The sequence below is a fragment of the Suncus etruscus genome, chromosome 3 (genome assembly GCF_024139225.1).
Source record: "Suncus etruscus isolate mSunEtr1 chromosome 3, mSunEtr1.pri.cur, whole genome shotgun sequence".
Lineage (NCBI taxonomy): Eukaryota > Metazoa > Chordata > Mammalia > Eulipotyphla > Soricidae > Suncus > Suncus etruscus.
Window position 1 is genome coordinate 107,163,452 of NC_064850.1, and position 17,125 is coordinate 107,180,576.

General features: G+C 35.9%; 1 protein-coding gene and 1 non-coding gene across 2 annotated transcripts in view; one reads left to right on the forward strand and one right to left on the reverse strand.

Annotated features, from left to right (window-relative positions):
* The window catches only part of GUCY1A1 (guanylate cyclase 1 soluble subunit alpha 1), an 825,102-nt gene that overhangs the window by 275,445 nt on the left and 532,532 nt on the right, over positions 1-17,125 (reverse strand). The window lies entirely within an intron of this gene.
* LOC126005662 (U6 spliceosomal RNA) lies at positions 12,320-12,424 on the forward strand. Its single transcript, XR_007494704.1, has one exon. It is a non-coding gene; the product is annotated as a U6 spliceosomal RNA (small nuclear RNA).

A 17,125-nucleotide genomic window follows, 5' to 3' on the forward strand; every position in this document is an offset into this window, starting at 1 on the left:
ATTTAGATACCCTCAATTATATAGTAATAGTCATAATTCCTACTGATCTACTGATTTTGATTTATCAAGTAAAGCATATTTTGACTTTAAATAGACATTAACATTTTGCTAAGTGTCAAAATTGTGCGATAAAGATATATTGCATTGTAAATATTAGAATCAAAGTTTAGAAATTGAAAAAAATAGTCTCAATTCACTTTCTCCCATTTCTCTCAAACATAGCAAAATTGTCTGGAACAGAGAGATAGTATAGAAGATAAGGTGTTCACCTTGCATGAAGCAAACCACTGTTGGAATCCCTGAATCATTTCTGGCCTCCCAAGAATCTCTAGGGGATGACTTCTGAGCATTACTGGATATGCTCTGAAAACCAAAATAATAAAATATAATTAAAGAATATAATCAATAAATTTTGATTAACGTGATTATAACTCAAATTGATTGCTTGTACTTTCCAATAAAACTATAATTGCAAGTTATACAGTTATAGCTTCTTAAAAATAATAATTGATATACAATAACTTAAAATAATTACAAAAATAGGCATTAAAATAGTAGACTGAAGAGCACTAGCACAGCAAGTAGGTCTTTTGCCTTGCATGAAGCTGACCATATTTGCAGCATCCCCAGCATATGGTTCCCCAATTCTGCCAGGAGTAATTTCTAAATTTAGCACCAGTAGTAATCCCTGAGCACCATTAAGCATGGCTCAAAAATATTAGCAACAATGACAAAAAAATTGGGACCAGAAAAAATAATACAACTAATAGGGTGCTAGTGTGCTTTATTTGCAGTCAACCAGTTTTTAATACCAGCCCCAAAAGACTGCCAGGAGTGAACACTGAGCACAGTGGCAAAAGTAAATTTGAGTACCATTGTGTGTTGTCCTAAAACAAAACAAACAAAATAACTTAAAAATAAAATAAAAAAGTTATAGACTCTTTCTAGTATTGTAACTATTTTCATGATAAATTATTCATACACACACACACACACACACACACACACACACACACAATTAACAGTTCTCTTTTAGGATCAATAATTGAATAAAATCTGTAGGTTTCCCCAAATTGAATTGCTAGCAAATTTGTCTCAAAACCAAAAATAAAATTTTCTACCCATGCCAAAGAGCTTTTAATTAGTGTTTTAGTGAGTTACTTCTGAACAGTGCGGCCTATCCTAAACATATAATGAACCTTAATGAAAAGTTTTAGTACATAAAATAGAAAATAGAGCAATAGGCCCAGAAGAAAATTTAAATATTTCACAAAAATATAAGAAAGATATCTATCAATTAATAGGGGGTAGTAGAAATAAATAGGCTGAAATTTTGATAACCTTTACAAATAAAACAGGGGAGCAAGAGATAATTTATTGGGTAAGATGGTTGCCTTGAAAGTGGTCAACCACTGATTCTACCAGCACAAGATATATTCCTCAAAGTTATGCCAGCATAGCCCCTGAATATAGAGCCAGGAGTAGGCCCTGAGCACAGTCAGGTATGGTCTAAATTTATGTTTTTTAATCAATAAAACAAAATAGAAAGACACAGGAAACTATCAAACTTCTCCCACAGAAAAAGTTGGGATGGGAAAGGCCTGAAGGATAAACCTTTGATGCTCAACTGCTCAATAAGGAAGTTTTAAGAAAGAAAGAATGAAAGATGAAGGGAATAATTATTAAAACCAGAGTTGAAGATACTGGTAGTTTTCAGAACTGAAGGATATGAATCTTAACTGAAAACAGATATTGTGAAACCAAAGAATGATATGGTACACACTCCAATGCATTTTACTGTAAGTTGCACAGTACCAGAAATAAAAATATCATTCCTTAAATCTCTCAGAAAAATATAATGACCAATAAAAGTTATTTTTCTCAATAGCAAAGTCAGATGAAATAATTTATAAATAGAAAAAATAAAACTTCTTACTTCAAAGTCACAAGGTAGAAGCCAACCCTCTTTGGATCCCAGACACCATGAATTCCCAGAGCACTACCAAAGTGATCCCTCACCACAGTGCCAAGAGTAAGCTCCGAGCAGTGGAGCATAAAACCCAAAAAACAGACAAAAAAAAAAAAAAAAACCAAATAAATAAAGTATTGCATGGTAAGTTTAATTAGTAAGTTGTGAGTTTTAACCAGTTTTTAATACCAGCCCCAAAAGACTGCCAGGAGTGAACACTGAGCACAGTGGCAAAAGTAAATTTGAGTACCATTGTGTGTTGTCCTAAAACACACAATGTGATTTTTCTTTGTTTTGTTTTGTAGGAATGCTTAACTCCTCATGATGAAGGGCCTGAGGATGGGGTGCTTTAGCAACTCTTCTGTGCTCTTTACTTTTTCAAAAAAAATTAAGTAGCATCATACAGATCACTTTATCTCCTTTCAGAAACCAGTTCTTGTCTAGAGTGATTATTTCCATTTATCATTGTCATAATGGTCCATGCTCTGCCCTATCTACACTCTCCCACTATTTGAGACACAAAGATTCTTTGGGGTTTTTTTTCTGTTGTTTTTTTTTAATTAATAATTTTAATTTTGATCAAAGTGGGTTACAAATCTTTCACAGAAGTATTTTAAGTACATAGTGACATTGAATTAGGGTCATTCCAAGCACCAATGTTGTCCTTCCTCTACCCTGTTCCCAACATGCATCCCATATTGCCCATCCTTTGCCCCCCAGGGTACTATATAAATGGTTTCTTCTGTGTTTAGCTTATTGTAGATTGGGAATCGATTCTGTTGAGTTGGCTTTGGATTTGGTGCTTAAGTTTGATCACTTTTTATTTCTACTCAATGTTCATATGACTGTTTGGTCTTGGTGCCCTCCATTATTTTCCCTCAATTTGTGAGGCTGAACAAGATGGTTCAAGTTATGTGATTCTGTTTGAAGGTAAGAAAAAAAGAAAAAAAAAGGGGGGGGGGACTCTTTGTTTTTAGAGTACTTAATTTAAATACCTTGATTACAAGATTGTTCCAAATACAATTGGTTTCAGGTTTTGTTCTCCACAGATACAATGTTGTTCATGATTGATTTTCAGTCATACAATGTTAAACACCTTTCACCAGTGCACATGTTCCACCATCTTGTCACCAGTGGGAAAGGCATTTTACTTCTCTGTCTCTGTCTCTGTCACTGTCTCTCTCTCTCCCTTCTCTCTCTGATTCTTCCCTCTCCTCCTTTTAGACACTGTTGTTCACAACGTTGTTAATGAAGAAGTATCATGCCTATCACTATCTCCTTTCAGCAAATAATTCTTGTCATGAGTGATCATTTCCATTTCCCACCACATATTGCAAGCAAGTGTAAGAAAAAAAGAAGAGGGGGATGAGAAATAAGGGAAGAAGAAATAAGAAAGAAGAAGAGAAGAAAAAAGAAAAGAAGAGGAGGAAGAAGAGGAGAAGGAAGAAGAAAGAAGAGGAAAAAGAGGAAGGAGGAAGAAGAGGAGAAAAATGAAGAAAAGAAAAAGAAAGAGAAGAGAGAAGAAAAGAAGATAAAGAAGAAAGAAGAAAAGATGATGAGGAGGATGAAGAGGAAAAGAAAAAGAAATGAAAGTAAAGGAAGAAAAAAGAAGAGGAGGAAGAGGAAGAAGAGAAGAAAAGAAGAAGAAAGGAAGAGAAAGAGGAGAGGAAGAAGAAAGCAGCAGCAGCAGCGGCAGAAAAGAAGAAGAGAGGAGGAGGAGAGGAGGAGGAGGAGTAGGAGGAGGAGAAGAAGAAGAAGAAGAAGAAGAAGAAGAAGAAGAAGAAGAAGAAGAAGAAGAAGAAGAAGGAGAAAAAAGAAGAAGAAGAAGAGAAGGAAGAAGAGAAGAAGAAGAAGGAAGAAGAGAAGAAGAAGAAAAGAAGGAGGAGGAGGAGAAGAAGAAGAAGAAGAAGAAGAAGAAGAAGAAGAAGAAGAAGAAGAAGAAGAAGAAGGAAGAAGAGGAAGAAGAAGAGGAGGAGGAGAAGAAGAAGAAGGAGGAGAAGAAGAAAAAAGAAGAAGAAGAAGAAGAAGGAAGAAGGAAGAGAAGGAAAAGAAGGAGGAGGAGAAGAAGAAGAAGAAGAGAGAGAAAGAAGGAAGAAGAGGAGGAAGAAGAGAAGAAGAAGAAGAAGGAGAAGAAGAAGAAGAAGAAGAGAGAAGGAAGAGAGAAGAGAGAAGAAAAGAAGAGAGAAGGAAGAAGAGAAGAAGAAGAAGAAGAGGAGAAGGAGGAGAAGAAGAAGAAGAAGAAGAGAAGAAGAGAAAGAAGAGGAGGAGGAGGAGGAAGAAGAGGAAGAAGAAGGAGAAGAAGAAGAAGAAGAAGAAGAAGAAGAAGAAGAGAAGAAGAAGAAAGAAGAAGAAGAAGAAGAAGAAGAAGAAGAAGAAGAAGAAGAAGAAGAAGAAGAAGAAGAAGAGAAGAAGAAGAAGAAGAAGAAGAAGAAGAAGAAAAGAAGAAGAAGAAGAAGAAGAAGAAAGTAATAAAGATAGGGAGATGTAAAGTGGAAATGTGGGAGGGAAACTGGGAACATCAGTGGCAGGAAATCACACTGATGAAGTGTGTTGTACATTATATGACTGCAAACCACGAACATCTTTGTAAAATACTACAGTGAATGATTTGTAATCCACTTTGGTCAAAATAAACATTATTAATAAAAAACATTAGGTGATGAGATAAGACAAAAAAACTTATTAATTAAAAAATTTCTAAATTGGGGCCAGAGAGATAGCACGGAGGTAAAGCATTTGCCTTTCATGCAGAAGGTCAATGGTTTGAATCCCGGCATCCCATATGGTCCCCTGAGCCTGCCAGGAGCGATTTCTGGGAATAGTAACCCCTGAGCGATGCCGTGTTTGACCCAAAACAAACAAAAAAATTTCTAAATGCCTTAAAAGACATCTTTATTTTCTTTATATACTATTCTAGGTCATATCATTCTGGATGTACCCAATCTTGTGTGATGTCAGAAGTGTAGAACCTGGTTATTAATTACACCAACACTAAAATATCTAAAAATTAGAGTAGTTTTCTCATTAAAAACTCTTCCCGGGGCCCGAGAGATAGCATGGAGGTAACGCGTTTGCCTTTCTTACAGAAGGTCAGTGGTTCAAATCCCAGCATCCCATATGGTCCCCTGAGCCTGCCAGGAGCAATTTCTGAGCGTGGAGCCAGGAGTAGCCCCTGAGCGCTGCCGGGTGTGACCCAAAAACAAAAACAAAACAAAACAAAATACTCTTCTCATAGTACAGTGCCATATCATGGGTAATAACTCTCTCTGAAGAAGAAAAATTAAATTCTAGACACAGGTTTTAAAAGTAATTGATAAACTTCTACATAGACCAAAAATAGAATGGTAAACATTAAACAAAATCAGAATTGAAAGGGGAAGCATTATAGCTGATGCTTCAGAAATATGAAAGATTATTTAAATAAAAAGCTAAGTGACCATTTTGAAGTCAGCAAACTGAGTAACCTAAGAAGAAACAAAATTATTGCAAATATACAAACTACCAGTACTAACTCATGAATAAACAAAAATTCTGAAAGCTCATAGACTTTTTATGGGTATTGAATCACAATAAAAATTTCCCCAACAATTAAAAACTGAAAACCAAATGATTACAATGGGAAATTATACCAAACATTTAAAGAATAACTAATGACATTCTCAAGAATTTCCAAAATATTTTGAAGAAGGAAATAATTCTAAACTATTCTATGAAGCTAGTATCACCTCAAAACCAAAGCCAGCAAGCTAATACCACAAGAAAACTAAAAACAATATTATTGCAGAACATAGAGCAAAATAGGGGCCAGAGCTACTGCTCAGTGGGTAGGGCATTTGCCTTGCACATGGCCGGCCCAGGGACTGACAAAGGTTTGATCTCCTGCTACCCATATAGTCCTGCCAGGAGCAACTTCTGAGCATGGAGCCAATAGTAATTCATGACCACCACCCGTTGTGGCCCAAACACAAAAATCAAAACAAAACAAAAATAAAAAAATAAAAGCAAACCAAATCAACATCATGTTAGGAAAATTATAACACCATTAGTCATCATTAGAATATAAGACAGATTCAAAAAATATAAAATCAATTAACACATTTACCTACCCTAAGGTATTAGAATCACAAGATCATGTCAATTGATGTAGGAAATTTACTAAACTATACAACCTTCTCATGTAAAACTCTCAAGTAAGAGTAGAAAGTAAAAGACTTACACACTGAATTACAATTTAGTAAGACACCCTTGAAAAAAACAATCCATGCTCATGGACTAGGAGAAAATATTTTCTAACTGTACATCTCTTAGGTAATTAATTTTAAAATATACTAGGTATTAGATATATTTTTCCAAATAATGGGTATACATGGTTTACTTTCTACAGTTATTCGTATATCTAATAGACACCATTGTAACTGTGATGTAACTATCATAGATGAACACCATCCTAATTATTTAGAAAATGTAAATAAAATCAAAATCATGACATATCTTTTTAGAGTACTATTATTTTAAAAGTATTTCAAATCACTAATGAAATCTAATAAAGATAGAGAAAACTTAGGACCACTGTACACTCTTAGGAGAATACAAAATGTGCGGTCTCATTGGAAACAAATATACATATTTCTCAAATTAAAGCAAACTACAAATATCCAGTGAAACATACAATTCTACTTTAATATATTTGTAAAAAATAATTGAAATCCAAATCTAAAAAGCATAGAGCAAGTTCACATTCATTGCAGCACTATTCAATATAGCTATCAAATAGAAACAACATAAATGTCAATAAATGAGTTAATAAAAAATGTTGTACATACATGCATCTACATTAAGCCTTAAAATAAAAAAATACTTCAAGTATTCTGTGACAGATTAAAACTGGAGATCATTGTGCTATGTAAAATAAACTACTTGAAGAGAGAGAACAAATTGTGTGGTTTTATTATACGAGATTCCTAAAATAGCCAAAATCATAGATGCAGAGATCAGAATAGAATGGTGGTTGCTAAGGGATAAAATGGGGGACAGGAATGCAGAATTGCTAGGCAACCGATATAAAGTGCCAATTAGACAAAATGAGTAAGTTCTAGAGATTTTCTCTATAACATGGTGCCTATAATTAAAAATACTGTAGTTTTACTTTTAAAAAAACCTATTAGAAGATAGATTCATGTTAGGTGTTTTAATTATAATAACTTCTTTTAGGCACCATGACTTACAATGCTATTAATAATCTAATCTTAGTCAAAATGCATTCTAAATCCAAATTCACCAACAACGTTAGGTCCCTCCACTAACGGTTTCCCTTCACCAGGTTACCTCCTCCCACCCACCATCTTTGTCTCTTTGTCAGACTCTGTTTAAAATGTAATTCTTATAATGTGGGTCATGTAATTATAGCAATGCTCTATTTTATTGTTCTGATATATAGTTTTCTCACTTCTATACCTCAAAATGCAGAAGTCTTTGATCTATGCTCTTATGTTACCAAGTGTCTGTCCTCTACCTCCTCCATTTTCCCCTTATTTGATATCCCCACTTCTGTAATCTAGGGCCACGGGACTGATATCTTCAATCTTCTTGTCAGTCTAATTTTATACCTCAGATAAGTGGTATCACATCTTTCTCCTCCTTCTGACTTCACTTAGCACACCGCCCTCTAGTTCCAACCACGTTGCATGGAATTGCATGTTTTCATTCTTCCTTGGGGCTACACCATTCCAATTATTTGGATAATATAAATAAAATAAAAATATTTTATTTTTATATATCTGGGGTAGGGGGAAAGAAAAAATATTTTATTTTTATATATTAAATATTTATTTGTGGGCCCGGAGAGATAGCACAGCGGCGTTTGCCTTGCAAGCAGCTGATCCAGGACCAAAGGTGGTTGGTTCGAATCCCGGTGTCCCATATGGTCCCCCGTGCCTGCCAGGAGCTATTTCTGAGCAGACAGCCAGGAGTAACCCCTGAGCACTGCCGGGTGTGGCCCAAAAACCAAAAAAAAAAAATATTTATTTGTAATAAATAAAATATTTAGTGTATATATGTGTGTCTATATAATAATAATAATAATAATAATAATAATAATAATAGCTTAATAATTTCTTTATCCACTCATTTGTCATTAAACATTTGAGTAGTTTCTATCCTGGCAATTATATTAGGTACTGCAATGCAATCTGTGTATGCATTTTTATTTTTGAATTACTGAGTTGTGTTCTTGAAGTAAAATAGTGAAACCTTTCTAAATGGAAGAAAATGTTTGTACACAGTACATCAAATAAAGGACTAGTATCTAGGATATATAAAACTCTCACAAAACATAAGAGCAAAGTAACCAATAACTTGATTAGAAAGGCAAGAAAGATGAACACTTCCAGAAAGTGGAAATATGGATAATTAATACATATACTTAATCACTTACCAGGTAAGCCAAAATCAAACAAACAATTAAATATCTCATGCTAGTAAGAATGAAATATAAGAAAAAAGAAACAATTGACATTGGCAGGGATGAGGCAAAAAGAGGATTCTCAGTTACTGCTGGAGGGAACAGTCTGGTTCAGCTCCTATTGAGAACAATATAGAAATCTCTCAAAAATATAGGAATTTAGTGCCCAGTTGACCAGCTATTCCATGAATATTTCAAAAGAATCTCTTAAAGATTACCCTCCTAAACATTAAAATAATTAGCCAATAAGAGAAAGACATACAACAAATTTAAGAATGATCCAATCCAAAAGATTAAACAAAGACAAACCAGAGTTGATATTTATAAGAAAGAAGTATACAATGACCTAATGAAAAAATTGGATAGAATATAGGTATGCAATTGTAAATATTGAAGATTACTACAATGATTTTTATAATAGAGAAGCTCTATAGATTTTTTGCTTTTGTTGTTTTTAAGGACATATTACATCTATTGTACTGGGTAAAAAAGAATTGCATAATATCACAAAAATGTTCAGAGCTGTTCTAGAACTGCATTAGCTAATAGTATGCATGTTAATAGGACTTTAGACCTTAGTAGCCAGTGAAGAACTTTCTAAAGATGACCATAAATATACCGTATTGTTGTGTTAAATAATTAACAATGGGGCTGGAAGGTGGATGATGCCATCCAGCCCACATGGCTCTGCAACCTCCATGCAGCCGGCGAGTTCCAGGCCCAGGTGAAATCACTCACTCACACGCAGCCTTCAGGAAGAATCATCTTTATTTATGCCCTAGCCACCACAGGTGTGTGGCCTATGTCAACCTTTTAAGCATTCAGCTATATTTTGCTAGCCCTGCATCTTATCTCCTGTTAGCCATCTTCCCTTTGGGCTCCATGCGGCCCAAAGATCCAAAAGCCAGGAAGCCAAGCCGGGCCAAAAGAGAAACGGCAAAAGGGCACCAGCCCCGAATCCCCTGGCTCAGAGGTTTATCTATCCTTTTCCAGACCCCTCCCAGAAATGGGAGGTCTTGCAGGTAGTTACACCTATTATCCGGTTCCCAAAACTCCTCCCAGATATGGGTGGGTCTTGGGGTACACCACATTTCCCCCTTTTTTAAATATTTTCATGCGCCAACGTAATAAAGTGAAAATTAATATACCAGCCCTTTTCAAAAACATATCATTTGCAAAATATACTTTACACCTGTAACCTAAAATTCTATTAATGCTTTTTTACCAAGCACTATTTCGGAACTTTCATGTTCCTATATTTTTAAACTATATTGGGGGAACTTCACTGTTCCTATATTTTTTCTATACACAAGTACTTCAGCATACATGCATAACATACATTTTAAAAACAGGCTAAGTACATTAAAATACACAGTAAAACATTTTGCAATTGAAAATATTAACTCTGAAAGACAACAAAACACATTTAAATTATAAAGAAAATGACTTAAGACAAAGATGCAGGTGGTTAGAAATTAGATGTTTTAGTTGGGCTAAGCTGTTTTACCTTCCTTTATTTTTATTTTTTAACCACTAACTAGCTAAAACTTATCCCATTACCAACTATGAGTGAAATATATGACTATTTGCTTAGTTTCTACACCTAAAATCACAGTTTAAATGATTAATTTGTCCCACGCTGATCTCACCATGTTGATTTCACCATGTGGCTTTTGTAAATTTTTAGATTTTAGATGCTGGTTTGTTCCACGCTGATCTCACCACGTGGCTTCTGTAAACTTTTAAAGTTCAGATGTTTTGTCCCACGCTGATCTTACCACGTGGCTTTCTTCCGTAGTTCCAGGCTCCGCTGCCGGTTTGTGATCTGGAGCGAGGATTCCAGGTTTTTCGCTTTTTCGGGCCAAACTGAGCCCAGCCAAGCCGATTCCAGCCGATATCCCAGCCGAGCCGAGCTGCTTGGAGCTTGCCGCTTGGAGCTTTTTGCCGCAGGGGCTTCACCGCTGCCTTTTTTCCCCTCTGGGAGCACTTTGGATGTTCAGAGTTCCAAGTGATTTAAACTAAAAGTTCAGTTCGAAATTTCCAAAGTCGAAATCCAAATTCAAGCCAAAGGTCATTTTCAGAAAATCAGTCCACTTTAAATACAGTCTTTTTTCTCCTCCGTTTCCAATTTAAGCTTTTAATAAGTTTTTGTAGAGGCCGAGGTTTTTGGTTTTTGTAACAAAGTTTTAGTTCTGGGCCTTGGCCAGAGGTGGTGCAAGCTTTCACCTCTTTTGTTTTAATGGCCTTTGAACCCCCAGATGGGGTGTCGGCCATTTTTAAAAATGGTTGCACGTGGCCCAGGGTTTTGGGCTCAGTGCACCCGACAAGAGCCAAAATTAAACTGAAAAGCAGAAATGTTACCATTGTTGCTGGTTTCTTGGGTCCAGGATTCAGGTCAAAGTTCGGAGCGCCAGATGTTGTGTTAAATAATTAACAATGGGGCTGGAAGGTGGATGATGCCATCCAGCCCACATGGCTCTGCAACCTCCATGCAGCCGGCGAGTTCCAGGCCCAGGTGAAATCACTCACTCACACGCAGCCTTCAGGAAGAATCATCTTTATTTATGCCCTAGCCACCACAGGTGTGTGGCCTATGTCAACCTTTTAAGCATTCAGCTATATTTTGCTAGCCCTGCATCTTATCTCCTGTTAGCCATCTTCCCTTTGGGCTCCATGCGGCCCAAAGATCCAAAAGCCAGGAAGCCAAGCCGGGCCAAAAGAGAAACGGCAAAAGGGCACCAGCCCCGAATCCCCTGGCTCAGAGGTTTATCTATCCTTTTCCAGACCCCTCCCAGAAATGGGAGGTCTTGCAGGTAGTTACACCTATTATCCGGTTCCCAAAACTCCTCCCAGATATGGGTGGGTCTTGGGATACACCACACCGTATCTTCTAGAATTATGGAAGCCTTGTGAATTTTGTATCCTTCCCATAAACAGAAATAACATTTTATGACTACAGGACTAGCTTAAAGGGCAAATTACATTCTCCTGTACTAGCCAGTACTGTCTTTCACCCTTGCCACTCTAAGACTATTACAGTTAAAATCTGAAAACACTGGGGCCACCATACCATAAAAAATAATCTATCCTACAGGAAGACACTTGCAGAAATTCTGATTGCATTTCTACTTCTATTACAAACAGAAGTTGTAGAGACACTTATGACCTTGTATATGAAGGGCGAGAAACCTGAAGGTGATTCTAGCCTGGGGTTGTCATACCAGCAGAAGTCTTAGTTATCTTGGAGCCAAAAAATGACAAACTATCTCAGATGGTCACCATTCAAATTCTATCCCAGAAGCCATGTGCATGATTAACAATTGCTTTTTATCACTAAGTGTTGGGTTAGTCTATTTTTTAATATCTTAGGAGTCAATTCCAATATGCTTAGAGAGCCAAGGCATCACTCCTAGAATGATGGTTATGTGCTTGTGTTGGTATGGCAGCATTGCTTGATTCAATGGTGCTCGGCGATCAACAAGGCTGTTCTTGAAGTACTCTAAGGAACCACAATGTGCTAAGAATCCAACTCAGGACCTCAAACATAACTCAGATCTTTTCCACTAGCCCCCAGGAGGCTTATTTTACAATAACAGTGATTAAAAGTAAAAGACATAATATTTTTGTTCCAGACTTTTAACTTCCCATCTGTAAACTGGGCACAATAATTCCTTATGATTTTGTGGTGATGCTTTAAAGACCTGGAAACATTTATAAAATATTTGGTTGTAAAATATATGTTGTAGGAGTAACTAAAATTATAGTTTTGTTTTATTACTGAAATTACTCACCTTACCCAAGGATCTGAAAATAGAAAGAGCATAATAATATTTGAGTACTATATTAAGCAATATGGTGCTAAGTAATAACAATATTAAAAATCATAGCAGTGCTCACTTTGGCAGCAATATACTAAAATTGGAATGATACAGAGAAGATTAGCATGGCCCCTGCACAAGGATGACATGCAAATTCGTGAAGCATTCCATATTTTAAAAAAATTATATAGCACATTTATAATAAACATCACTGGCATCCTTACTATACTTGTGGGAATCTATTTTTGTGTCTCCCATTTTGATTTTAAATGATGTAAAAATAGAACTTGTGTTTCTATAAAGAAGGAGAATGTAAAACAGAGACAGAAGCAGAGAAAGAGTAAACAAAGTCAAAGAGATGTTGATTTGTTAAGTTTAAGGGAAACCAGGTGAAGAATCCAAAGTGGTCGAACCAACTGTATATAGATAGTATGTTGTTAATTAGCTAAGTTCTATGTTATACTCAAATAGAAAATGTTTAGATTATATAAATCAATGTATCATAGTTCTTATGCTCTACAGAGATGATTTTTAAGAAACATCATTAGGAATAGCCCCTCTCCCATTAATTATAGTTGGCTTAGGGGTTGAGAATCGAGATTCAGAATTATGAAAAATTTATTGGAAGTTTTTCAGTACTCTTTGTATACTGTATATTAGTTGTGTTGATCACTAACCTGAAGCTTTAAAAAAAATAAAGGGCACAGAGAGTACCACTTGCTGTTCTTGCAGCAGACCAGTGGCACGCCATATGATACCCTAAGCATCATCAAAGAATGATCCTTGTGAACAGAATCAGGTGTAAGACCTCAGAACAGCTGATGCTTAGGACTTAGTCCACTCCCAACCCCAACAAAAAACAAAACAAAACAAACAAAAAAAAAACCACCTAAATTAAGGACTCAAGGATTTATAAATGATAAACTAAAGGATTTCTTGTGATACATTATATCCTGCCAGAACAATGAATTTCTATTGCTGTTGCATCAGGCAGAATTTTATCAGTATTTTCTTAGAGAAGAATAAACAACTAGGCAGTTCTCTTACAGAAGAACATAAAGGACTACCCAGAAATCACTTTAATGTCAAAAGAAAAAAAATAGAATATATTAAAAAATGTTAAAGGTACTTTTTATTTTCAAATATATATAAATAAATATATATAATCTTAGATTTAAAATATATTCTATGTGTTGCTCCTGCATGCATTTAACTTGAAATCCTTGGAGATACTTATATAGTCAGAATCTCATCAACCTTCAGCACAAAGGAAGTGGGTTCAAAATTAAAAAGAAAATAAAGTACTTTGAATTAGGCAAATTTTCTGAAAAGTAGAGCTATGAAACACTCAAAATCATTTATGTCATTTTTAATCTTTTTAAGGAAACAAGACAAAGCAATGGAAAGAAAACTTAATTGGATGTGTGGGATTCAAATATGGAAATGCAAATTGGACGTACTTGAATGACTCTAAGTATAACAAGCTAATTTGGTGTTCTTTATATAAATAAGTTTAAACAAATTGCAGAACTTGAAAAAGAAACCAAGTTTCATTGCCTCAAAATCTCACATCAAAAGCATAAATGCTTTAAGTGAATTTGCCTAATAGCACATAGATAAAATCTTTAATGCTATGTATTCATAAAGAGGACACTGAAGAAATGCTTCCCTGAAACAATAAAATATGCATGAAAGAATACTAATAAGTATATAATTTTATTACAATTTTTATAATTTTTCTTATTGGAAGCTAGATGGTATTTTTTTCCAAAAGTAATCTCAACTCTTGCCATTAGTTGTTGTTTGCCTTTATATTTATTACTGTTACTTTTATTTTTAAAACTTCCTCCACTGGAGTACAAGCTAAAACTCTTGAAATCATAAGATATTTGTTACTTTGATTATAATATGATGGATTTTATGAAAAACAACATAACCTTAAAATTCTACCTCAATTATTCTTAACAGGATTTTTCTGACTGTTCTCTAGAAAATTACCGTGGTCTCTATAAAAGTGAAAGATTGAGTCCTAGAGATATTTGTTATTCATAGCAAGAATAGCACCTAGATAGATCTTAGAAACTAGTTGGGTCACAACAAAATAGGATAATAGGGAATTGATTGACCAATTCCAGATATAAAGTCCTTACACCTGATTCTGAGACAACCTATAAATAAATGAAAGTTAATGACTAAGCAGTAGTCTTTGTAGACTGACTGTACTATGAGGCCAAGGAAGTAAGAGAAGACAGGAGATAAGAAAAGATGTGGTATCAGCAATAGATTAAGTAGGTTTGTCTGGCCTGAAGATGGTTCCCAAAAGTAGGAGTTTTAAGACCAATCTTGGAAATGTCTCAAACTGGAAAAAGTTGGCTTCTGATGTTCAGAGGCTCTCACAAAGAAACTTGGGAGTGTAGATTAGGTCTCAAAATGAACTGATGGGAGGCAACTGACCTATGACAGCAATAAATACAGCCAGGCCATATGTATTTTTTACAGGATTCTGGGGTGCTCACAAGCAGTGCTGGGGCAGAGGGGAGGGGATGGCAGAGACCTCTTTTGCCCTGCTTGGCTCAGGGTAACTATTTGGTACCAAAGCAGGATATGCCCTGCTGCTGCACTCAGGGAACACATTACTTAGTCCAGGCACGACAGCCTTTTTAACTATCTCCCAAACACTGAAAAACTGTCATTTTTGTTTGAAGGGGCCTTCCAAGCTTGAGGCAAGGGCCATATGGTGCCAGAATTCTAAAAGAGTCCTAGGAATTGCTTTGCTGGCATGCAAGAATCTTAAACTACTTCCCTCCCGAGACTGTCTTTATTTAAATGTTGTCCTAAAGAAATGTAAAGTGCTAGGACATTTGACTTTTCAAACATTAACAATAGCCAGGGGGAAGTTTTCTGAATAACAGCTGCATATTTTTCAATTAACTGGGGGAAAGTAGCTCAAAGATGACACAGAACTTAAATAGGGACTTAGGGATGGGAAAGAAAAGAGGGAAACTAGTGAAACTGATGGTGAGAAATGAACACTAATGAAGGGATGGGTATTGGAACATTGTATGAATGAAATGCAATCATCAAACAACTTCCTAACTCTGTATCTCATCGAATTTAGTAAAAAAAATTTTAACTAATAAACTATGCTCAGTTGAACTATGAAAAACATTTTTCTATATACTTAAAGTACTTGAGTTCTGTCAAAATTCTGCTGAGATAAGCAGGTAACCTATTTCTGAAGCTCTTTGAACATAAAAGATATTTTTCCAGTTGTAAAAATAGATTCCAATCAAGATCTCACTCTTCCTAGGTTCCCAAGAGTTGAGTTTCAGAAGTGTTTTCCTTTCAAATTTTTAGCTGTATGAAATTTATAGGAACCTAGGTAACCTGGAATAGTTATTAATGAAACACAAAAGAAATATAAACAAAAGACACCAACATAAAATTAAATAAAATCCCATAAGGTCACCAAGTTTTAAAACTGTGGTCTGAAAAAGGTCCAAATCCACTGTTAATTAGGAAGTTAAAATACATAAAAAGCTTAAAAAAGCAGAGGGGGTGGGGCCGGAGCAGTGGCACAAGAGGTAGGGCTTCTGCCTAGAACAGGACAGACCACTGTTGGATCCCCGGAGTCCCATATGGTCCCCTAAGTCAGGAGCTATTTCTGAGAGCATAGCCAGAAGTAACCCCTGAGCATCAGAGGGTGTGGCCAAAAACAAACAAACAAACAAAAGCAGAGGGGCGAGAGAAAACACAGGTTCACTTGTTTGCCTCGCAGGTGTTCAACCTCAGTTCTTTGTCTGGTATCTGGTTCTCTGAGCAACTCTAAGAGTGAGCTCTGAACCAGAGTCATGTGTCCCCAATTTCCCCTCCAAAAATTGAGGGAAGGTTAGATAATAAGAAGTGTTACGAGGTTATAAGGTGTTGAAATTCTCTCTCTCTCTCTCTCTCTCTCTCTCTCTCTCTCTCTCTCTCTCTCTCTCTCTTGCTGGTACAAATATAAACTGCACATGTTATTTTGGAAAACACCATGGTCCAATTTAATGATTTCAGAAATTCTGAAATCCAGTGACTTACTTTGTCTTATAATATATATGGCTGTGACCAGAGCTATAGTTTGTTTGGATGTTTGTCTTTCATGCAGCTGACCCAGTCTTGATCCCATGCACTCCTTATTGTCTCTCTAGCTTGCCAGGTGTGATCCCTGTGTACAGAGCCAGAAAACCTGAGCACCATAGAGTAGAGCACCAAAACGAAACAAACAAATGAATAAAATATAAAGGACTGCAGAGGGGTTAAGATACTTGCATTGCACACAGATTGGGTGACAGCCTGAGTACAAAACTAGAAATAAGCCATGAACACCACAAAGAGTGACCCAACCCCAAAAACCTACAACTAAAGTTTTAAAAATATGACCCCAACATTTACTGTGCCTATGCGAGGGCGGGGGGAGAGACAAAAAAAACCACTAAATAATCTTTTTTATTATTATTATTATTATTTTATTTTATCTAGTTTTGATCAAATTCTCTGTTTGGGGGTAAATATTGAAGTAGTGGTCCATTTTTTAATTATATACTTACTTTTTCTTTCTTCTTCCTCCTTGCGCCTTGTCATATTTCCTATCTCAAGACCATGGCAACTATGTGGTGCATATTTTTATGGCTGCTGTGCTCTCTGAATATCTTATTTGATTCCTCTTTTTGAACTGCTGTGGTGTTTCACCTTCTTTTCCCCATCGTCTCTCAAACCAAGGACGAGAGCCTCTAGAATGACTCCACTCATAGTCGGCGTAGTCAATTTTTACCCCATTATATTACCTTTCTCTTCCTCAAACAAATCCACATAACTTGATCTTTCTAGCTCCGCCTCCCA